Here is a 24,157-nt window from a genome sequence, read left to right as displayed (position 1 = left end):
ATGGTTTTTAAATTTCATGCAGGAGGATAAACCCAACACCTCTGCTCTATAGTGGCCAGAAGGGGGCATTTCTCAGTGAGGCTCTAATTTATTTGTTGGTGTTTTTTTTTCTTCTTCTTCTTTTATGTAGGATTGAGAGTTCTGTATTATATTTAGTGTCAGTTGTATTTCTTTTGCTCTTATGAATATTTTTCTATTTCATCTTTTTCCCTCATTGGGATATTGGTTTTTTCCTTCTTCATTTCTAGAAGCTCTTCAGAGATTATGGAGATTAACCCCCTTCTTCATAAACCTTTTTCCAGCATCTTGTATTTTTACTTTGCTTATGGTGCTTTTTATTCCATGTATATCACTTTAATTTTTTACATAGTCAAATTTATCAATATTTTCTGTTACTGTATTTGGATTTTGAGTCATATTTGGGAAGTCCTTTCTGTGGCATATTTTTTAATATCCTCAGAGCCTCAATTCATTGCCTGTTGGGATTGGATTTTATTTTTTGTCAGTAGCTTAAAATTACTTGAGATAAAATCTGGTGAATGAGGTGGGACAACCAATTGAGTAATGATAATTTTGATTAAATCATAAAGTTGCTGTGTATTTAGGAGATTTTGTTTGTTTGTTTACATCAAATGCTTCCATTTCTTTTTCTGAAATTGATTCCAAAGTGTAATTTCAGAAATATGTAAGTGGATAATATTTTTAAATATTAACTTTCTTATTGTAGTTTTTTTTTCCCTTCCCCCCATATTCCTGTCCTTTGGTTTATGGCTTTAGATAAAATATGTGGCGGAAGAATCACAGAGAGGTTGAAGGTTCTAGAGAGGAATAGCTCTGTGGTATCTTTCAGAAGAAAGAACTTAGGCAATTGTAATCAAGTCCCACATCGGGCTCTCTGCTCTGTGGGGAGCCTGCTTCCTCCTCTTTCTCTGCCTGCCTCTCTTCCTACTTGTGGTCTCTCTCTCAAATAAATGAATAAAATCTTTAAAAAAAAAAAAAAAGAACTTAGGCAATTGTATAGGAAAATTCCTGTGTCTCAAACAACAGAGTACCACTGAATATGAAGGAGCCCTCAGAGAGGGACAACAGATATCATATAGGTAGACTGGGTAGACAGATGATCAACCTACAGGTCTTCTCCTGGATGATTTGAGACTGAAATATTATGACAAATTCCCAAAGCTGCTTGAATAGGAGAATGACCAAGAATGACCGACATAAGATTTCTTACCAACTTGGTTGTATAGTCTTGAATTTGAAATGTAGTTGTAGAAAATAAATACATCTTATATGTTTAGATGAGATCTACCCTCTTTAAAAATATTTTGACCAATAGGGGCGCCTGGGTGGCTCAGTGGGTTGAGCCTCTGCCTTTGGCTTAGGTCATGATCCCAGGGTCCTGGGATCGAGGCCCGCATTGGGCTCTCTGCTCAGTGGGGATCCTGCTTCCTCCTCTCTCTCTGCCTGCTTCTCTGTGATCTCTGTCTGTCAAATAAATAAATTCTTTAAAAAATATATTTTGACCAATTGTTGACAAAAATTTATAGTTTTCCAAAGTAAAGGACCTAAAGAGTTATATTCATTTACCTGTCTGCTGAAGGAGGGGAAGCGGTGTTGGGGGGTGCCAATTGAATGTTTCTATTAACTTATAAATAGGGGTTTTTAACTTGAGATTTTCCCCCTAAGTGATGATCTCTGAGCTTGGAAGATAAAAAGATTACATCTTTGCTAACTTCCAATTGAAATACAGAATTTCCTTCTAGTATAAACGTAGGTTAAAAACTGCAGGAGTATCAACAATACCTATGATTTTATCAATAATAGAACCACACACATTTTCATATAACAATACGGTTGATACACGTATCTTAACACATTGCTGATCTTCATTACCACTCATCAATCCTTCTTGTATAGTTCATATATTTCTAGTATGAATATATAGTTGTTCTAAATATATAGTTGTTCCTAGATTACCCATAGGCACTTAGAAATCAGCATCTTTCTAACCTGCCTAATTTGATCTCTGTACTCCCCCCATTTATCTTAAGGACACCCATTGGAAACCTGAAATTATTTTCACATCTTCTTTCCTCTTACCCCTCAAGTCTATATCTAAATCTTTACAAGATTCTATTTCCTCTTCTTCATCCTTTACAGCCTCCCGAGTTCAGTCCCGCCTCCTCCCTTGCTGTGCCTATAGCAGACTCTCTCAGGCAGAGCAGGGGTGTCCTTGACGATCTGTCTACTCTGTCGCTAACCTCTCTCCCAAGCAATCCACGTAGCTGCCAGTTACTTTACTAACCTATACATTGGATCATAGTATGCCTCTTAATACCTTCCATGGATTTCTGTTTCCTCAAGGATAAAGTATGAATTCTGAACTTCCCAATCAGGTCTCAACTTAACTTTCTGAAACCTTTGGTTATAAACATCCTTATGTATGGACACCAACGCCATCTTGCTACACTGAGTCTCCAAAGCTGATTGCCTTTCCCCACTTCCCCTCAGGAATTCCTACTCACTCCTTCACTCTCCCCTCCTCTACCTAGCTCTCCTCTCCTTAGGCAGACTTAATTTCCCTCTTTCTGTCACCTTTGACATTATGTATCTATCTTTTTGATGGCTCATTCTGCAGAGCATTGTTAGTTGCCTTTGTTTGCTGTAGGTATTTCAGTATACTGTTGATCCTCATTACTACCCATCACTAGTTTAATTATGGATGTTTTGGGACTTATTGCTAGCTCTAGCTATTTTTTTTAAAGATTTTATTTATTTGACAGAGAGAGATCACAAGTAGGCAGAGAGAGAGAGGAGGAAGCAGGCTCCCTGCAGAGCAGAGAGCCCGATGCAGGACTCGATCCCAGGGCCCTGAGATCATGACCTGAGCCAAAGGCAGAGGCTTAACCCACTGAGCCACCCAGGTGCCCCTAGATCTAGCTATTTAATTCATTAATTAAAGAAACACTATTATTACTATTTCACAAACATCTTTAATACTTGGATTACTTTCTGTTTCAATGTAGTTGTCTATTTCAATGTACTCCTGTATTCTACCTGGAGCATTTACAAACATTATTCTGACAAGTCATCTGTTAGGCTTCAACACCCAGTTAAAGGTGTTTATGGCATAAAATAGGTCCAGAGCTTCTGTTTTAGTTAAACTTCATGTAATTACTGGCTGAAGTCACCTCTAGAAGAGAGATGAGCTCTCAGTAAGGCAGGTCCTAGCTTTTCATTTCCAGCTCTTTCCCAGCTGGAAGACTTGAGAATGTAACTTAATTCAGAGAATCTGACCTTCTACACTCGTTTCAGGCTCAATAAACTGTAGGCGCCCCGCAATTGATCAGTCTGACTTGACAGCTTCCCCCAGAAGCTTACGAGGTTTGGGGGCCTTTTTCTGCAAGGCTTAGCTGATGACAGATTTGCCTCTCTTCTTTTCTCATGAGCTGGTGCCAAGATGACTTTCCACGTCGGGGAAATAGCTTTAAACCCGACATTCTGGGCTTGGAGCCTCCTCTCGTTTAATCTGCATCAATTCCATCCTCTCTCTTTGAATTCATTATATTCAGGCCACAGATCCTGTATCCTTTCACTTGCTTCTAAGTCTGCCTCTGCCCTCCCAATATTCTCCTCCTTCTCTGTCCACATTCCCTCCAGCCGCGGCAGGTGAGGATGCCAGGAGACAGGAGGAATTCAGCATCCAAGCCTTGCAGGCTCCTGCTGACACAAGGCATCAGCTTTCACCACTTGACAAAGAGTGGATGGAAACAAAATCGGGCCAAAGGCAAAGGCTGCGCCGAGCTGAAGTCTCTGATCTTGTCATTTTTTGGACACAGAAGTGTCTGATACAGAACTTTTTCTAAGATCAACCCTCAGACAAAACTTTTCAGTCTGTTACCTGAGAACATTTTACTGCATGCAACTGTTTTTGGTTTTAACTATAGTAATGAGAACTAACGTTTTATAGTTTATAATTTCATTTATCCTCAGAGCAATTGTGTACCTCAAATTTTCTTGCTCTAATTTGATAGATGAGATATCTGAGCTCAGAAAAGTTTAAGACTGACTCTGCACAGTGCTAGAAGAGAGAGCTAACCTAGGACTACTGCTTCCAGGGCCAATGATGGCTCCACTGCCCTGTACTTCCTGCTTTAGGAAGAGGTAAATGTGCAAACCTAGATGAGGTATCTCCAGCTTGTGGCTTGTTGGCTCTTTGAATTCCCACACATAGGTTTTATTTCTTTCAAAAATGTTTAAAAATAATTCACATGGGGATGACTGGGTGGCTCAGTTGGTTAAGCATCTGCCTTTGGCTGAGGTCATGATCCCAAGGTCCTGAGATTGAATCCCAAGTCAGGCTCCGGGCTCAGCGTGGAAGCCTGCTTCTCCCTCTGCCTGACACTCCCCCTGCTTGGGCTCTCTCTCTCACACACACAAGTAAATAAGTAAAATCTTTAAAAAATAATTCATGTGAGTTTCCAACAATGACAAATTTGCAAATTCACATCAAAATTCAGATTCTTGACTTTTTGGCCCCTTGGATGAATGAAGAAATCTGGTTATATAGGCATGCATTACTGCAAAGCAGTAAGTATCTAGACTGAGTATTGGTGCTCTTCCTAGATGGAGTGTAAATTTTCCAGTTTACTGCTGTCACCACCATTCCCTATTGCTCCCCAGCGTTAAGTTGAGTTTCAGTTATTATTCTCGTTGTCCTGTTTTTCTTATGGTGGAATTAAAAGAGGAAAAGCAAACAATTCTTAAAGTCACTTCTATCTCAAAAGTGGGAAAATGAAATATAGACCTCAAAAGCTTTATTTTTAACCTGATTTGCCTGGGTCCCTGTAAGAATTTGAATTTGAGACTCTTTATGGAGATAATTGTTCCCAAATCTGGATGTCCATTGTAAACATTTGGGAAGCTTTTTAAAAAATATGTGACTCTGGGCTACACCACTGATGCATTGAGCAGAATCTTCAGAACTTGCCCCCAGGAACCTATAATGTTTCAAACTCTCCACATTATTCTGGTCAGGAAACCACTGATTTAACTATTGATGCTTCTTTGGATGCCCCCTATGGAAGTCAGACTCCACTTTCTTCTAAGGCTCTTTCAGCTAGTTACCAGTGCTAGAAAACCCAGGTAAGCCAGAAGAACTGATTGACAGCCTAAGGCAGTCAGGTGGAAATGGTCCACGAGGAGTTAGTAATAAACAGAATATCACTTGATTCATGGTTGACCCCAGCAGGTCACCAGCAAAAAAGGCCTCAGGAGACCATACCAGTTTTGATTCCCAGAAGTCCTTGGCTAATTCACAGAACCATATCCTGATATACACTGAAAGGGACCTACAGGGCGCCTGGGTGGCTCAGTGGGTTAAAGCTTCTGCCTTCTGCTCAGGTCATGGTCCCAGGGTCCTGGGATCAAGTACCGCATCATGTTTTCTGCTCGGCAGGGAGCCTGCTTCCTCCTCTCTCCCTCTCTGCCTACTTGTGATCTCATGTGTCAAATAAATTAACAAAATCTTAAGAAAGAAAAGAAAAGAAAGGCACGTACAAAGCATTCAGTATTTTTGAGAAGTCACTTTCTCTGCTTCTTCATCTGAAAAACCAATATGTAGGAAAAGATAATTAGAGACAAAATCAGGACTTGAACTTAGGTTTCCTGAGTCTTAGACCTCATTCTTCACCAATGGACTTAATTTCATAGAGAGTTTTTTTAAAAACAAGATCATGATGGCCTAGGTTGTGTTTATATTTTCTTTTTTGTCTCAAGGCAAAAATGGAAAATTGGGAGTTTTTTGCAATTTGTTATCACTTCTCTTGTAATCAAAGATGAATCAGTTATAATGTTAAATACCTTGTCATCTGGTTCAGCTATTTAAGGGAATCATGGATATGTTTTCTGCCATCATTTTGGGGATAATAATAGTGGTAGTATTAGTAGATACTCTTTATTGAGCAATAATTCGGTGTCAGGTGCTCTCCTATTCATTTGTTCCCCATTATGTTATTTAATCCTGACAACAAAGGTCTGCAGGAGATACTTACTTCCATATCTTGCATATGAGGAATTGAAGCTCTGAAAAGTTAGTTAACCTTGTTTATTCATTGAACCATTCTTTATTGAGCAGCTATCATGTGCCCAGTCATAGAGTTTATAAACAGCAGAGCTGGGGTGCCTGGGTGGCTCAGTGGTTTAAGCCTCTGCCTTCGGCTCAGGTCATGGTCCCAGGGTCCTGGGATCAAGCCCCTCATTGGGTTCTCTGCTCAACAGGGAGCCTGTTTCCCTCTCTCTCTCTGCCTGCCTCTCTGCCTACTTGTGATCTCTGTCAAATAAATAAAATCTTTAAAAAAAATAAACAGCAGAGATAGGATTTGAATCTGATTTTTCCCCCCCACAGACCCATGGTTCTCACAAACTCTAGGAAGCTCTTCTGTTTTCCAGGGCTGCCTCCCATTTCTCCCTTGGGCCCCAGGTTGAGCTTCATTCCAACATATGTTTCTATAATATTTTTTCTTTATATTAATATCTCTATTTCATTGAATAAGTATCTTTCCCAGGTCGGGATGCCTGGGGCTAGAGCCAGTGTGTGGAGTGGGGTTAATGGGAACAGAATAAAACTGGAGAGAGCTAGGTCTGGACACTCAGGGCACCTGCCAGAAACAGCCACGGAGAAGGTCTTGGGGCATGTATGCCAGACACATCTCCCTGATGTTGGGGTTTCTCTTGTGAACAGATTAGGTGGGACCATCATGCTATAAATCTAGCAGGTCACTAGTCATGAAACACTTCCATATAACCTGTAAATAAACTGTACTGAGTAAACAAATAAAGGTAGGAAATATATCTTATAATTAATAATTGTGACTCGTTTCAACTTGGGAGTTACTTTCCAAAGCATTTTTGCATAGATGAATTTATTTCATATTCAAATAAATCTGTACTTAGAGTAGGTTGGGGATTGTAAGTCAAACTGTTTATAAGGCAAGCTCACCTTAGCTTCCCAACAGCCCTCTCCTCTCCATTGAAAATGCTATAAACGAATCACATACATAATAGCACACACACTGAAAATAAGTTTGGCAGAGTATTTACAATCACATGTGTATCATAATGGAAGTGGCTCTGGGAAGGAGCAAGGGTGCGTTCGGAAGTAAAAATTCCATCTGGACCTGGTGGTTGATGAGTGTGAGGGTACTAAGATTGTGGGAAATATTGTCAAACAAATGTAAAAGTTGGGGAGGAAAAACTTAGGATGGTGTTAGAAAACAAGATAGGCAGCTCAAAAAGGAATTTAGTTATATACCAAAGGGAACAGGGGTTCTAATTGCCCTAGATTATACTTTACAGTATGATCCTTAGGGAAAGCTGCATATAATATAGCTTCTGTGTGAGGATAAACCTATATCATCTTAATGGATTTTTGATAGAATAGCAAAATTTAAAAGTAACAGGACTGCTTCTATCAAGTAATTCTCTTCACAACCCATTTTTCATTTTAATGGGCCGTATAGTGGCTAGCTCATCACTCTTACCTTTGTTTTTTCTTTCTCATGATGATCCTAAGTATATTTTTCCAAAAGACAACCACTGACAACCCCAAAGCCATTGTTCTGAGTTCTTACTCCTAGGAGTGTTTCAGGTAATACTGTTCTTAGTATTCGATGTCATCTTTCTTATCCTTTCATTTACTTTCTTGGCTGCCAAGAGTCTCCCATTTATCTGTCTCCTTTCTCTTCTGTCAGGCCATTCTGAGTGGTAATTTTTCACCCTGTCTGTTTCCTTATCCCAGTGGTCCATTCATTCTCTTCAGGCTCCTTTTCTCTCCCCCCTTCATGCCCTCTTTATGACAGCACTTTCTCCAGTAAAGTTTCAAAGTATTCAAGAGTTGACAGCTGAAGATGGGGATTGGGATAGAATGAAAAGATGGGTTTATTTAATAGCTATTACAGGATTTCAAATCGGTCAGAGTTCTTGGTTGCAAATGATGGAAACAACTCTAATTAGCTTAAGGAAAAGGGATTGTATTGGGTCACTTATCAGAAAAAGATGTTGGGGTAAAGCAGAATGGAAGGAATTTCGGTAGGGATGTGAACCTCACAAACTAGAACCAGAATTCAGTACCACCGGGTTGCTGCCTCCCTTGTCTTGAGCTATTTTTTTCTGATTAGTTTCATGTTGCAGAAAGCGTTTCCTATGTGCTCGGAAATATGGCTGCTACTCCAGATTCACATTCTCCAGAAGAAAAAGGGCTTCTTTTCCCTTGCCAACACTCCCCCCACCTCCCGACCACCATAACGACCCCCAGACTGTTCTATCACTCCTAGGCAGGCATCTGATTCATTCTTAGTCATGTGTTCACTTCTGGACCAGCCTCAGAGTCTTAACAGATCTAAGTCATGGGGGCAGGGTGGAAGGGACTAGGATTTGACACTATAATTGACAACCCTACCAGAATCACTGAATGGGAGAAAAATGACTCTTTCACTAAAGGAAAAGATGCTAGAGAGACAAAAACAATGAAAAAGCACTCCAGAATTAAAAAAAAAATAGTTTAATATGTTTTTCTGCAAAATTACACAAAGAAATCTTTTCCTCTGATGTTATCCTTTTAATAAAAACTTACTTTGAGGAGAATAATAGTATGGGGACTCTCAGCTGGTGGTGGTGGTGGTGGTTGTTAAAAAATACTGTGCTCTTTTAAAAATGTTCACTATAATCACCCTTCCTGAATCCACACTGACTCTGGGCTTAGCAATTTGACTTGATTTGGCTGATGGGACAATAATAAACATGATGCAAAACAGAGTCTTGAAATGTGTGTGTGTGTGTGCATTGGGTTTGCTTTCACTTGTTGCACTTTAACACCCTACTGAGCCTTGGTTAGCCTAATATACTATGAGTTGGACATGGCCTAGTTATATCCATTGTCCCCACCAATGGCCAACCAAATACCAGACATGGGAGTCCATCAACCGGCAGCTGACTATAAAAACATAAACAAGCAAAAATGACAACACATGGAACAGATATGAGCCATCCCAACTGAATCAAGCCCAAGTTTCTGACCCATAGAACTGTGAATAAATAAATGGTTGGTGTCCTAAGCCATTAGATTTTGTGTTTTATGTTACATAGCAAAAAAACCTAATGATACAAACACTATGTGCTGTGTTCTTGGATCCATCCTGACTTGGGAGGCTCTTCTAGCTCTTCAATATTTGTCATTTTGGATTCCTTATCAAGTATTTTATTAGTTGCCTCTACCATAGGGTGGGAATTTCCATATTATTCCTGATAACCTCTTTGATATGGCCCTTCATTATTGAATTTCTCTTTAACCCATTTCTCCCTCCCACCAAAATCAAGAAAAAAAATCCATTTATGGTACCTTTCTCTTAGGAGGAAGCGTATAATGAGAAGCAGGAATTCCCAACCACTGTTTTTGTTCTTTTAAGACAAAATTGACCTGAGTAGGACACGCATTTAGATTTTTTTCAGTGTGGAAAAATGGTTCCAACTAAGGTTCATATTTATGAAGTAGCTGCTTGATGATGTCTGAATTTTTTTCTTTTTTAATTTTGTTTTTGAATTTTGTTTAGTTTGTTTTTAAAAAGATTTTATGTATTTATTTGACAGACAGAGACAAGCAGAAGGAGTGGGAGGCAGAGGGAGAAGCAGGCTCCCCATTGAGCAAGAGACCCGATGCAGGACTCAATCCCAAGACCCTTGGAATCACGACCTGAACTGAAGGCAGATGCTTAAACAACTGAGCCACCCAGGCATCCCTAGTTTTGTTTTTATTAAGAGTAAGACAACCAGTGATCTGAGGATGGAACCATAGTGATCACAATTTATAAAAGAACACAGGAGAGTATAGGGATGTAAGAGGAGAATGAGAGGAGTGTGGAGTCACAGTAGCCAACAGGATTCAGGACATCTAAAAGAAAAATAGCTCTAAATCCAGAAAAGAGAGATGGACTCAAAGTAACCATTGGACTTGGCACTTATGAAATTGTTGACCTTAGCATTTGTGATGAATGATGTCCTTAGTATAAGAAGAGAGGGAGTCAGACCTCAGTGACTTGTGGAAAGAATGGAATATCCGAATGTAGACAGTGTGTACTGATGTTTCATTCAGAGGTATATGAGAGAGATGGGATGGCAAATATAGTGTAGACAGTGGCACTGGCAGGCAGGATTGAGATCTGAGTATTATATGATGGCAGAAAGGAGAATACACACACACACACACACACACACACACATACACACACACATTATGTATATATAATCCTCCATTTCAGGAAAGCATAGGATAGGAACAGAGAATCAGACCGGATGCTCTGTTGGCTGAAATTTGTACAAACACCAATTTGACTCCAAAGAAAACACCATGTTACACAAGGGTGCTAGTTTACCTGTTTCCCCTCCACAGCTCTGTCAGATGGAATGATAAGAGCTTACATCAACGAAGCCTAGGTGAAAAACTCAATCATGAACTCTCCCTGCTTCACAAAGGGTTAGTGTTCTCAAAAATTGCAAAATTGGGTACTTCAAATGGAATTGTTCTTTGAGCGTTAAATTATGAAATCAGCACAAAAAAGATGCAGTGGGACTCTGTAGAAGAAGCAGTTCCTAGTTTTGTCGATGTGTTCTACCATTCTTTGGGCTTCTATTTCATTGGTTTCTGTTCTAATCTTTACTAATTCTCTTCTCCTGTTCAGTTAGGCTTTATTTGCTGTTCTTCCTCCAGCTCCTTTAGGTGTAAGGTTAGCCTGTGTATCCAAGATTTTTCTAGTTTCTTGAGAAAAACTTATATTGCTATATACTTCCCTCTTAAAACCACCTTTACTGCATCCCAAAGGTTTTGAACAGTTGTGTTTTCATTTTCATTTGTTTTCATGATTTAAAAAAATTCTTCTTTAATTTCCCAATTGACCCATTCATTCTTTAGCAGGAGGCTCTTTAACCTCCAAATATTTGAGTTCCTTCCAAATTTCCTCTTGTGATTGAGTTCCAGTTTCAAAGCACTGTGGTCTAAAAATATGTAGGAAATAATCCCATTTTGTGGTACTGGTTGAGACCTGATTTGTGATCCAGTATGTGATCTGTTCTGGAGAATGTTCCATGTGCATTCGAGAAGAATGTGTATTCTGTTGTTTTAGGATGGAATTATCTGTATATATATTTGTGAAATCCATCTGGTCCAGTGTGTCATTTAAAGCCCTTGTTTCCTTGTTGATCTGCTTAGATGATCTGTCCATTGCTGTGATTGGGGTGTTAATGTCCCCTACTATTATTATATTATCAAAGTGTTTCTTTAATTTTGTTACTAATTGGTTTATATAATTAGCTACTCCCAAGTTAGGAGCTAAATATTTATAGTTATTAGATCTTCTTATTGGATACCCTTTAAATATGATATAGTGTCCCTCTTCATCTCTTGTTACAGTCTTTGATTTAAAATATAATTTGCCTGATGTAAGTATTGCTATCCAAGCTTTCTTTCTTTTTGTGACAAATAGCCAGGTTTATTTTTTTTTTAATCTTTATTTTTATTATATGGTGTAGTGTTCAGTGTCCATTAGGTTGATAAATGGTTCTTCACCTCCTTACTTTCAATCTGGAGGTATCTTTGGGTCTAAAATGAGTCTCTTGTAGACAGCATATGGAGGGGTCTTGCTTGTTTATCTAATCTAATAGCCTGTGTCTTTTGATTAGAGAGTTTAGCCTATTTACATTCAGAGTAACTGTTGAAAGATATGAATTTAGTGTCATTGTATTATCTGTAAAGTCACTGTTTCTGTATATTGTCTCCATTTCTGGTCTGTTTCTGGTCTATGTTACTTTTGGACTCTCATTTCACTTACAGGATCCCCTTTAATAATTCTTCTAGGGCTCATTTATTGATCACAAATTCTTTTAGTTTCTGTTTGTCCTGGAAGCTCTTTATCTCTCCTATTCTGAATGGCAGCCTTACTGGATAGAGTACTCTTGACTGCATATTTTTTTCATTTAGCACCCTGAATATATCATGCCAGGCCTTTCTGGCCTGCCAGGTTTCTGTGGATAGGTCTGCTGCCAGCCTTATGTTTCTACCTCTGTAGGTTAAGGATCTCTTTTCCTGAGTTGCTTTCAGAATTTCTATTTGTCTCTCAGATTTGCAAGTTTCATGGTTATATGTCTGGGTGTTGATCTATTTTTACTGATTTTGAGGCGGTCCTCTGTGCCTCCTGGACTTGAATGCCTGTTTCCTTCCCCAAATTGGGGAAGTTCTCAGCAATAATTTGCTCAAATATACCTTCTGCCTGCCTCCCTCTCCCTCTCTCTCACTTTCTCTTTCTTCTTTCTCTGGGACCCCAATTATTCTAATATTGTTTTGCATTATGGTATCCCTGATCTCTTGAATCCTCCCCTCATGATCCAGTAGTTTTTTTTTTCTCTTTTCCTCAGTTTCTTTATTCTCCATGGTTTTATATTCTATATCACTGATTCTCTCTTCTGCCTCATTTATCTAGCAGTAAGCATCTCTACTTTTTATTGCCTCTCATTAATAGCCTTTTTTATTTTTACCTGATTATATTTTAGTTTTTATTTCTCCAGAAAGGGGTTCTCTAGTGTCTTCTATGCTTTTTTCAAGCCCAGCTAGTATCTTTATAGTCATTATTTTGAATTCTAGCTCTGACATTTTACTAATATGCATATTTATTAAACATTTGGCAGTTAATACTGTGTCTTGTTATTCTTTCTGGGAATTTTTCCATCTTGTTATTTTGTCCACAAAAGTATAGATGAATGAGAGAACAAAATACAAAAATATCAACCTAAGACCCCAGCAAAATATACACTAGATAAATCAGAAGAGATCAGAAACCAAGTAAGGAAAAAAAAATACGAAAAAGGAGATGATATAATCAAACAGGTGGACAGAACAGGGTGATACACCAGGTCCTGGGTGTATTTTGGTCTGTTAGAAGACACCATATCCCAAAATTGTAAGGAAAGAAAAATGTGTGTATAATATATACACACATTTTTTGTGTGTATATACATATATGTATATACACACACACACAGGCACGCAAATAAAATTGGATACAATGAAAAGCCAAAAATGAAGAAATACACACACACACACACACACACACACACACATATGTATATATAAAATGTAGGGAAGTAAATTAAGTCTTAAAAGAGTTGATAAAATAAGAAACTCATTGAAAAGGAAAAAAAGAAAAAAGAAAAAGGAAATTTTAACCTGAAAGACTAAGGAATCATGAGAAAGAGCCTTGAATTCTATACACTATTTCCCCCTAGTCCTGGAGTTTTTCAGTTCTGTGTGATTGGTAAACTTGGTATTAGCTGGATGTTCCTGCTGGTCTTCTGGGGGAGGGGCCTGTTGCACTGATTCTCAGGTGTCTTTGCTGGGGCAGAATTGCACTGCCCTGGTCAGGGAGCTGGAATCAGTGTAAGCAGCTCTAGGTTGCTCTATATGGCTTCTATTCTCTGAGATCTTTCCACACCACTTTAGAGGATGAGAATGAAAATGGCAGCCTCCCGATATCCAACCCTGGAACTGAAAGATCCTACTGCCCACTCTTCAGTGTACTTTCAAGGAAAAGCTTTCAATCACTTTTGTCTCATTTGTTTCTGCCACATTCTGTTTTCACTAAGCCTGTGACTGTTTTTATCTGAGGCACATGACCCCATTTGGAGTCTCTACACTTTGTAGACTCCCACAGTGTGCATCTACACCGTTCCTTCCAGGGGAAGGAGGAGGGTCCCCTTGTAGTTCTGCCACTTGCTACAAATGTGAGATCTGAAGGGGCACCTGCACCCCAATGTTTATGGCAGCAATGTCCACAATAGCCAAAGTGTGGAAAGAGCCCACATGTCCATTGACAGGTGAATGAATAAAGAAGATGTGGGGTGCCTGGGTGACTCAGTGGGTTAAGTCGCTGCCTTCGGCTCAGGTCATGATCTCAGGGTCCTGGGATCGAGTCCCGCATTGGGCTCTCTGCTCAGCAGGGAGCCTGCTTCCCTCTCTCTCTCTCTCTCTCTGCCTGCCTCTCTGTCTAAATCTTAAAAAAAAAAAAAAGATGTGAGATATATATGTGTATGGAATATTACTCGGCCATCAAAAAGGAATTAGTTTTACCATTTACATCAATCTGGGTGGAACTGGGGGGTATTATACTGAACAAAATTATCATATGGATTCACTTATATGTGGAATGTAAGAAACAGTGCAAAGTATTATAGGGAAAGGGAGGGAAAACTGAAAGGGAAGAAATCAGAGAGGGAGACAACAAACCATAAGAGATTTTTGACTCTAGGAAATAAATGAAGGTTTCTGGAAGGGAGACAGGTGGGGGGATGGGGTAACTAGGTGATGGGCATTAAGGAGAGCATGTGATGTGATGAGGACTGGGTGTTATATGCAATTGATGAATAATTGAACTCTACATCTGAAACTAATGATGTACTATATGTTGGCTAATTGAATTAAAATTTAAAAATAATAATAAAAGAAGAAGAGGCAGAATAGTTCCTAGACCATAGCAAGCTTTTGGTGACAACAATATGTTTGAACAAAAATATAGGTCATTTTGTCAGGAGAATTATTTCATTAGCCATGGAGGTGAGGAATGCTTATGTTGGCAGTGTACAATCCATGACTGCACAGTCTGAACACTTTGAAACCCATGATAGGTATATTTTTGTTTTAAAATGATGTCATTTGGGGCGCCTGGGTGGCTCAGTGGGTTAAGCCGCTGCCTTCGGCTCAGGTCATGATCTCAGGGTCCTGGGATCGAGCCCCGCATCGGGCTCTCTGCTCAGCGGGGAGCCTGCTTCCTCCTCTCTCTCTGCCTGCCTCTCTGCCTGCTTGTGATCTCTCTCTGTCAAATACATAAATAAAATCTTTAAAAAAAAATAAAATGATGTCATTAAAGTATTGGGATATTGTCTTTTGCTCAAATCCGTACTACCCACGCAACTTTCTGAACATAGTTCAGCAGTAGAGATCTGAAGAATATTCATTCATTCAAGATAAATGCCAAATACCTACTGTCTGAAGGTTCGTTGTTTCAGTCTTAGAGTATAGAGATGAATTAATGAAACAATAATTTCAGGGCTCATAAAGCTTACATTTATTGTAGTGGACACACATATATGCACACACACTACATAATACTTTAATTGTGGATACATGCTATGGAGAAAAATAAAACAGAGAAGGGGCATCAGAAATGTTGGAGGTGTTTCAAGTTTTGTTAGGGTGATCAGCAAGGCCTCTCTGAGAAGGTCACAATTTAACAAGGACTTGAAGAGGTGAGGGAGGGAGAGACATATGAGGGAAGACCATTCCAGGCAAAGGAAGTATGCAGTATTATAGTCTTGAGGTGTGGGGCATCTGTGTGGCTCAGTAAGTTAAGCATTTGCTTTTGGCTCAGGTAATGTTCCCAGGATCCTGGGGTTGAGACCCAGTTTGGGCTCTCTGCTCAGTGGGGAGTCTGCTTCTCCCTCTCCCATCCCCTGCTCATGCTTATGCCTGCTGCTCTCTCTCTCTTGCTCTCTCTCTCAAATAAAAAAAATGCTCTTAAAAAAATATTCCCAAGGTGTGATGGGACTAGCTTGTTCCATAACAAGAAGGCCAGAGAGACTACAGTGGAGTGAGCAAGGGGAAGAGAAGTAGGAAAGGTGATCAGAGAGGTAATGGGGGAAAGAGAACTTGCAGGGGAACTTATAGGCCATTATAATGAGTGGTGTTTACTCTGAGTGAAATGGGAAGCCATTGGAAGGTTTTGAACAAAGGAGTCATGTGACCTGAGAAAGGTTTCAATATGATCACTCTGACTTCTGTGCTGGGAAAAGCTTGAGGGAGGGAGTGGACCAAGGTAAAAGGGAAACTATTTGAGAAGTTATTGCAGTGATCCAGGGAAAGAGATGATGGTGACTTGGACTTGGATAGTATAGCAATGCAGATGCGCAAAAGTATTTGAATTTGAAGACATAGTAGCCAGGTTGTGGGTTGATGATAGCATTCTGTTGACTATGATGGTGAAGTTGCAAGAGGAGCTCATTTGTAGGTGAAGATCAGGAGATCAGCTCTGGACTTGTTCATTTTGAGATGTCTAGTAGATATCCCAGTAGAGATATTAAAGAGGCAGCCAAGAGTTTAAGATTAAAGTCAGAGCTGGAGATACAAGTTGAGAGTCATCAGCATGTGGATGCAATTTAAAGCCAGGAGACTGGAAGAAATTACCAGGAGAATGTGCAGAAAAGAAAAGAGAAGTTCAAGGAGCTGAGCCTCGGGGCATCCACTGTTAAGGATAGGGAGGTGAAGAGGAATCAACAAAGGAACCTGAGAATGAGCTTCTAGTGAGGTAGGAAAAAACAACAAACAGCCAAGAGAGTGAGAGTGAGAGATCCCAGTAGCCAGGTCAAGAATATGTTTCAAGGATGAATGAGTGATCAGCTGTGTCAGCTGTGAGTATGCACTAACTAATTAGGACAACACAATCATTGTGAGTCATATGATAGTCATATTTCTTATTACAAATGGACAAATTAGATTCCTGGCTTAAGTGTTCTGTGGGTTGGATACTCCAAGTTGGAACCAGAGCAATGAATCTGTCAGGTTTGCTGACCAAATTGGGTAAGCCTGAGGGCCAGGCCTTCAGCTGTGATCAAGTCGTGTCACATTGTGAGGCTATTAGGCAATACCTCTGCTTGGACTGATTTTTGTGACCTTTCAGCTTTGTCACATGCAGGGTCTGCTTGGGAATTCAGTCTTCACATCTGCCTCAAACCAGCCTTCCTTGTCAGAGCTAATCTATTAACTGCTTTTGAAAGACATCCCATATGGGCTGGGTCTTTCATAGATAGGCTTTTGGAGTCATTCCTACACACTTGGTGAATGATGCAATAGAAACTGTGGCCCTTACCACAGTCAGATTTGGGTTTGTACAGCAGAAAGACTTGCCTGGGAACAAGGATTTTGGTTCTGGTTTTAACTCATTCACTTAACTAGATTTATTACTTAAGGTAAGTTACTAAACTTCTTAGGGCCTCGCTGTTTTATTATCAGGGTAGGTCAGATTATGCAGCAATAATGAATTAACACTGAAATCTCAGTGTCTTAACACAACAAAGGTGTATCTCTTCCTCTTGGGACATACATATCCCAGGTCTATGAGAAGTCTCTGTTCCCCATAGTCACTCGGGACCAGCGTGAGGGAGGTTTAAATAGCCAGTAGCTTCTGTGGCACTCCTACCCTCCTTAATCTCTCAAGCTCAGGGGAAGAGGGAGAATCGGGGAGGAGCACATATGGGCTTCTCACTGGCTCAATTCTGAAGAACTGTGCCTCACTTCTGCTCAGAGTCCATTGTCCAGAACTAGTTACACGGTCTCTCCTAACTACAGTTGAGCTGTGAAATGTAGAAGAACAAATGAAATCTTCACTTAGACCATTACAGTCTAAGCCATACTCAGTTTCCACATCCATTGATGAGGTAATATTAACAGAATTTACCTCATAGAGATGTTGAAAGGAATAAATGAGATAATTCATGTGACAGGCTTGATGGAGAGTCTGGCCCGTAGAAAGTGTTCTACAAACCCTAGCCATCCTAAATGTTGCTATCATTAAGTGGGCAATACATTTTTGTTGTTATTTTGTTATTCTCTTAAGACCTAAAGTAACTGTGCCTAAGCTCTTAAACATTTGTCACTGTTGGGCCACTATGAAGACATTCTGCCCTGCTCAAGAGCAACAGATTCCAGGAAAACTAATCGTTCATGTGGCTGCTCTTCATTCCCTACTGCCAGGGACCGACCCCTTTCGCCAGTACTCTTGATCATGAATGCCTCTTTCAGCAGCCCAGAGAAAAATCTGAAGACATTGGAATCCTCTGGTTCCTTTTATTCTAAATGATTTTCCAGGGCCCAGTGTTCTTCCTACATATCCAGGCTCTCAGAGACATGGAAGGCATGATGCGGCAATTTAGTTTTTCTGGCAGTAAAGCTCATAAATAAACATCTGGAACCAGAGGTCTTATACGAATCGGTTGTACTCCATAAGCAAACTTTTTATTGTCTGGAAATGTCTTTCAGCTTTCTATTCTCTGGTTTGTTGAGGTATAAAGATCCCACATGACCTGATTAAAGCTGAAAGTACAAAAGATTGTTGAGAGCCTGTATTTGTCCGTGAACATAGGGAGATAGAGAAGACTATGCTGAGGAAGGAGAAATTCTCCGTTGCTCTTGAGCCAAGAACTTGTAGGATGTCCCACAAGATTGCTTCTTAGGTTGGTAGTTAGTCCTGACCTCTGCCTAGTACCCTGCCTTTGCCTCCTTGCCTTTGCTTCCTTATGTTTAAGCTTCCAAATCAACCAAGCTAATTTGTATATCCCTGTCTTTGCCTGTGCTAGTCTTTCTTCCTGAAACACCTTTCCCTTTATTCTCTGTAGTTCATCTGTCAAAGAAAAATCCCACTTGTTCTTCAAAGTTTACTTCAAATGCCACTCACCACTTCCTTGAAATCTCTGAAGGGATAATTGCAAAGATTATGTCACTATATGCTATTAGCACCTAGCATAGACTCTGGTGTTCAGTAAATGTTTGTCAAATTGAAAATACTTTACTTGTATATATTAGGATATGTTTATGGAAACCACTGATGGTGACAAAGTTTCAAAAATATTGCAGGAACTTGTTTCTGCACCAGGTTCTCACCAAGGAAAGCCTTCAGTGCTGAAATTTCCCCAAACTTTTAAGTTTGTAAAACATGCAATGGTTATGCCAGGGGATCAATCTTAGCTGTGTGGTATCCTTTTATCTTGCTGAAATTGATTTTCAGATTAAAGGCTAACATTATCTTCACCTGATATGGTAGCTCCTCTTCATGAGGAATCTGTGTTATTGTTTTACATTTGTGGAGCTTCCTAGATTGCAATGTGTGTGCACACACACAACCTCATTTAGTGTTCATCACTCAATCCTCCCACAAGACTTACTAGTTTCTATAGGAGAGAACCAAGACTTGGAGAAGTTAAGACATTCATCATGATTCCTAGTTAGAAGTAGAGCTCATACGGAACCCACCTTTCCCTTATTCAAATGCCATGCCCTCAACCACTAGGTCAAAACTCACTTTATAAAGAGAATCCATTGGTGTTTTAATTATCACCCTTGATATGATTATTATCCATCCACTGGCTCTCACTCATTTTCCTAGCACAGAGGAGACCTTCAGCAGCTGGAATAATTAGAATGTGACATGAAAATGCCTTTGACCAGATGTGCTGTGGAAATAACACTGTACCAGTTTGCTCAACTTAGAGAGCTTCATTTCATCCTTAAATTGTATGAGAACTTCCTGCTGAACAGCTGTTGGCCAATAGAGAATTAATTAGTCCTAGAGCATAAATAATAAATAGCTGATCATGGAGGGCTCTTCCTCCCACCCACTGGGGCTCCAGATGCTGGCCAAGTGTTCGAAGTGGCAACTCCAAGGATAAGGCTAAATTGTGGCATCTGAAAATGTCATCTGGGAATTGCGGGCCTCAGAACCACAGGAATGCTTGTTGAAAAGGCCAATTTTCGGGCCAAATTTCAGGTCTACAGATTCATAGACTGTACATAACTCTTACATTCATAACATTTAAGGGTCACTGCATTGTTGGGTTTTTGTGAATTTGAAGGGATGAGACTTTTGTCTCTTGACTGAAATGTTTCTAGCCCTGCTTCTAAGAAGAGGTTTCCATTAGGTTGTATGCGTCTGCAATGCCTGTACAACAGCTACCACACAAAGTGTCAGGAGGATATAACCTGAAGCATTGAGTTGAGTAAAAATTCTCCCTGTGGACCTGGAGAATCAAATACAAACTTTGGGAAAAATTAAGACCATGCTCTTTAAAGAGGAAGCAGCCTGGCTATGGTCTCTGAAGCAGTGAGTAAGAGAAGAGCTGAGGGAAACTTGCTTTAGTCCTACAAAATTGCTTCCGTTATAGTCTTCACACTTGGCTCAAAAAATCCACCAACGTGAGGCTAATGGGCTATATCTCTCTGCAGATGTGTGGCCAGTATAATATTGAAAACAATTTTGAATCATATATTGCATTTAAAAATCCTAGTGTCCACATAAGATTAAGGATTCCCTACTTTTCTTGATAAACTCCAGCCATGCCAGATTTTTTTTTAAATTTTATTTATCTGATAGAGAAGCAGCAAAAGAGGGATCACAAGCAGGGGGAGTGAGAGAGGGAGAAGCAGGCCTCTCAATGTGGGGCTCAATCCCGGGACCCTGGGATCATGACCTGAGCCGAAGGCAGACGCTTAATGACTGAGCCACCCAGGTGCCCATGCCAGATCTTCTTTTCTGAACCAGCAGTTGATGAGATTTTAGCACACACTGTCCTCCCATCCCCCCACCATTTATCCAGTCCACCACTGTCCATTCTCACCCTGTATTGCTATATGCCTGAACATTTCACTCCTTTCCATTAGCTGCCTAGCTGGCTTGAACATCGGCACTAGGGGCAGAAGCACAACCGGGAGAAAAGCAGGCAGAATGCAGAACCGGAAACAGATGCTCCTGGAGTATGTTCTTGAAACACAAACCACCCTGTCCCCCCAACAACTTTAAAAGTTCCTATGTTGAATTGTTGGTTGACCATAATGTAAGAATATTTAGAGGAAACAGCATCAAAATAAGACCACAGGGCAAGAAAAATAGTCGAAAGTGGACCATTTTCAAAATGGACCATTCACATACTACTGCCCTGGGATCCTAACTCTACCTTTTGGTGGTGGGGTGGGGGTGGGGGGTCATGTACAGGGCTTGCTTCCCATGTTTATGGAATGTGGCTGCTGTGGCTGCTTGTCTGTGTTTGCCTCTTGGCTTCCAAATTTTATGAGCGAAAATTTTAAAAAATATTTTGACAGAGAGAGGGGGAACATAATCGGGGGAGTAGGAGTGGGAGAAGCACCTCCCTGCTGAGCAGAGAGCCTGATGCAGGGCTCGATCCCAGGACCCTGGGATCATGACCCAAGCCAAAGGCAGATGCTTAATGACTGAGCCACCCATGCGCCCAAGAGCGAAAATTTTTTTTTTAAGATTTTATTTATTATTTATTTGTCAGAGAGAGAGAGAGAGCGAGAGTGAGCACAAGCAGATAGAGTGGCAGGCAGAGGCAGAGGGAGAAGCAGGCTCCCTGCCGAGCAAGGAGCCCGATGTGGGACTCGATCCCAGGACTCTGGGATCATGACCTGAGCCGAAGGCAGCCGCTTAATCAACTGAGCCACCCAGGCGTCCCCCAAGAGCGAAATTTTTAAAATTATTTCTATAGGGGTGCCTGGGTGGCTCAGTGGGTTAAGCCGCTGCCTTCGGCTCAGGTCATGATCTCCGAGTCCTGGGATCGAGCCCCGCATCGGGCTCTCTGCTCAGCAGGGAGCCTGCTTCCTCCTCTCTCTCTGCCTGCCTCTCTGCCTGCTTGTGATCTCTCTGTCAAATAAATAAAATCTTTAAAAAAAAATTGTTTTTATGGGAGAGACTTAAAAGACTTCTAAAAATTTAATTGCTTGTTCTGATAACATAAAAATAATGAAAAAAGGAGAAAGGTATAGAAGGATATAATTACATACTTACAAATACTTTCTAGGTACCAGCTGTTGGCCTGGCTTGATGCCTATTGCTTTCATAGCGTAGTCTCACAAACTCATGAGATGTAGGTGTTGCTACCCAACTTTATAGATTAAGAAATTGAGATTAAGAAAAGAGAAAAGGTTTGCCCAGGACATGAGTGACAGAACTGGGCTTTAAACCCATGTGTGCCTGATTGTGAAGTCAGGGGTCTTTAGAGCAGTTGGTCTAATTTTATGTGGTTTCATAAGACGTAATGTGATAAGAGACTTGTAAAATGCTGCTTAGTTAATTGTATTATAATAACCAATAGGTCATACCACCTTAGAATTTTAACAGGTGGAATGTTTCTAAATGGTGCAGGTGTTCATAGGATTTTCAGTTAGGACTCTCACTGATGACTATTAAAGAGCCCTTCTGACTTCTAAGGGTTTGTGATTATTTCCAGTTATTTGGCACCATATGCTTTAATTGTTTAGAAGAAGATCCTTAATAGATGTCTTGAAACTGGAATTCCTTTCTAAGATGGTGGAAAAGTGATATAATATTCATCCATTTCATTTCCTTTATCTCCCCCCCCCAAGGTTTGAGATATAATTGACCCATAACATTATATAAGTTTAAATTGTATGCTTGTTAATTTGTTACACTTACATGTTGCAAAATGATTACCACAATAGGATAAGCTAACAACTCCATCTTATCTCATAATTACCATTTCTTTTTTGTAGTGAATACATTTAAGCTCTTAACAATTTCCAAGTGTATAATTTGGTATTATTAACTATAATAATCATGCTGTACATTAGATCCCCAGAACTTACTCACTGTAACTGGAAGTTAATACTCTGACCAACATCTCCCGATTCCCACCATTCCCCAGCCACTGGTAACCAACATTTTACTCTAATTTTTTTCTATATTCTAGCTTTTTAAATTCTACATATAAGTGTTACCATACAGTATTTGTCTTTCTCTGATTTATCTTAGCATTATTCTCTTAAGTTCCATCCATATTGTCTCAAAGGGCAGGATTTCCTTCTTTCTCATGATGAAATAACATTCCAGTGTATGTGTGGGGTGGAGGTGGAGAGGGAGAATGGGGGAAGAGAGAAAGAGACCATATTTTCTTTATTCACTCATCGAAGGACACGGAGGTTGTTTCCATATCTTGCCTATTGTGACTACTGCAATAAACCTAAGTGTACAGCTATCTCTTCCTTTGTTTGCATTTCCTTTGGATATATACCCAGAAGTGGGATTACTAGATCATATTGTAATTCTATTTTTAATTTCTTGAGGATCCTCTATAATGTTTTCCATAATGGTTATACCAATTTACAATCCTACCAGCTGTGCACAGGAATTCTCTTGCCTCCCCATCCTCATCATGCTTGTTATCTGTTGTCTTTTTTATGACAACCATTATAACAGGTGTGAGGTGATATCTCACTGTGGTTCTGATTTTTCATTTCTCTGGTAAGTAGAGATGTTGAGTACCTATTTATGTACCTGTTGGCCTTTGGATGTTGTCTTTGAGAAAACGTCTATTCAGTTTCCCTGTTCATTTTTTTAACTGGATTATTTGTTTTGCTATTGAGTTGAACTTATTTGTATATTTTGGATATTAATCCTTTATCAGATATATGGATTTCCAAATATTTTCTCCCATTCTTTATATGGCCTTTTCATTTTATTGATGGTTTCCTTTGTTGTGCAAAAGCTTTTTAGTTTGTTGTAGTCTACTTGTTTGTTTTCCCTTTACTACCTTTGTTTTTGGTATCAAATTTTAAAAGTCCGGCATTGGGGCACCTGGGTGGCTCAGTAGGTTAAGCGACTGCCTTCGGCTCAGGTCATGATCCTGGAGTCCCGGGGTCGAGTTCTGCATGGGGCTCCCTGCTTGGCAGAGAGCCCGCTTCTCCCTCTGACCCTTCCTCTTCTCATGCTCTCTCTCTCTTTCTCTCTCTCAAATAAAAATAAAAACTAAAAAACTCATAGCCAAGACAGTTGTCAAGGAAATTATCCCCTGTGCTTTCTTCTAGAAGTTTTTCTTCATGTCTTTTGAGTTGATCCAGTTTGAGTTCATTTTTGTGTACAGCATAAGATAGGGGTTTATTTTTGTTCTTTTGCATGTGGCTACCCACTTAACCCAAACCACTTATTTTTTTTTTAAAGATTTTATTTATTTATTTGATAGAGATCACAAGTAGGCAGAGAGGCAGGCAGAGAGAGAGGAGGAAGCAGGCTCCCTGCTGAGCAGAGAGTCCGATGCAGGGCTCGATCCCAGGACTCTGGGATCATGACCTGAGCCGAAGGCAGAGGCTTTAACCCACTGAGCCACCCAGGTGCCCCCCCAAGCCACTTATTAAAGAGACCATTCTTTTCCCATTTATGTTCTTGGTTATAAGTTAATTATGTAGATTTATTTCTGGGCTCTATTCTGTTTCATTAATCTATGTGTTTTTTTTATATGCCAGTACCATACTGTCTTAATTACT

General features: G+C 40.0%; 1 protein-coding gene across 1 annotated transcript in view; it reads right to left on the bottom strand.

Annotated features, from left to right (window-relative positions):
* Window positions 1-21,518: 21,518 nt before the first annotated feature.
* Window positions 21,519-24,157, bottom strand: part of RAD21 (RAD21 cohesin complex component) — a 49,954-nt gene continuing 47,315 nt past the window's right edge. Inside the window, exon 14 of the mRNA XM_047726261.1 lies at window positions 21,519-21,543. The gene's annotated coding sequence lies outside the window, so the exon portion shown is untranslated. The remainder of the gene's footprint in view (window positions 21,544-24,157) is intronic.

This window comes from Lutra lutra, chromosome 4, assembly GCF_902655055.1.
Source record: "Lutra lutra chromosome 4, mLutLut1.2, whole genome shotgun sequence".
Taxonomy (NCBI): domain Eukaryota; kingdom Metazoa; phylum Chordata; class Mammalia; order Carnivora; family Mustelidae; genus Lutra; species Lutra lutra.
The sequence above is the reverse complement of the archived record's forward strand: the minus strand, read 5'-3'. Positions and strand labels throughout refer to the sequence as shown.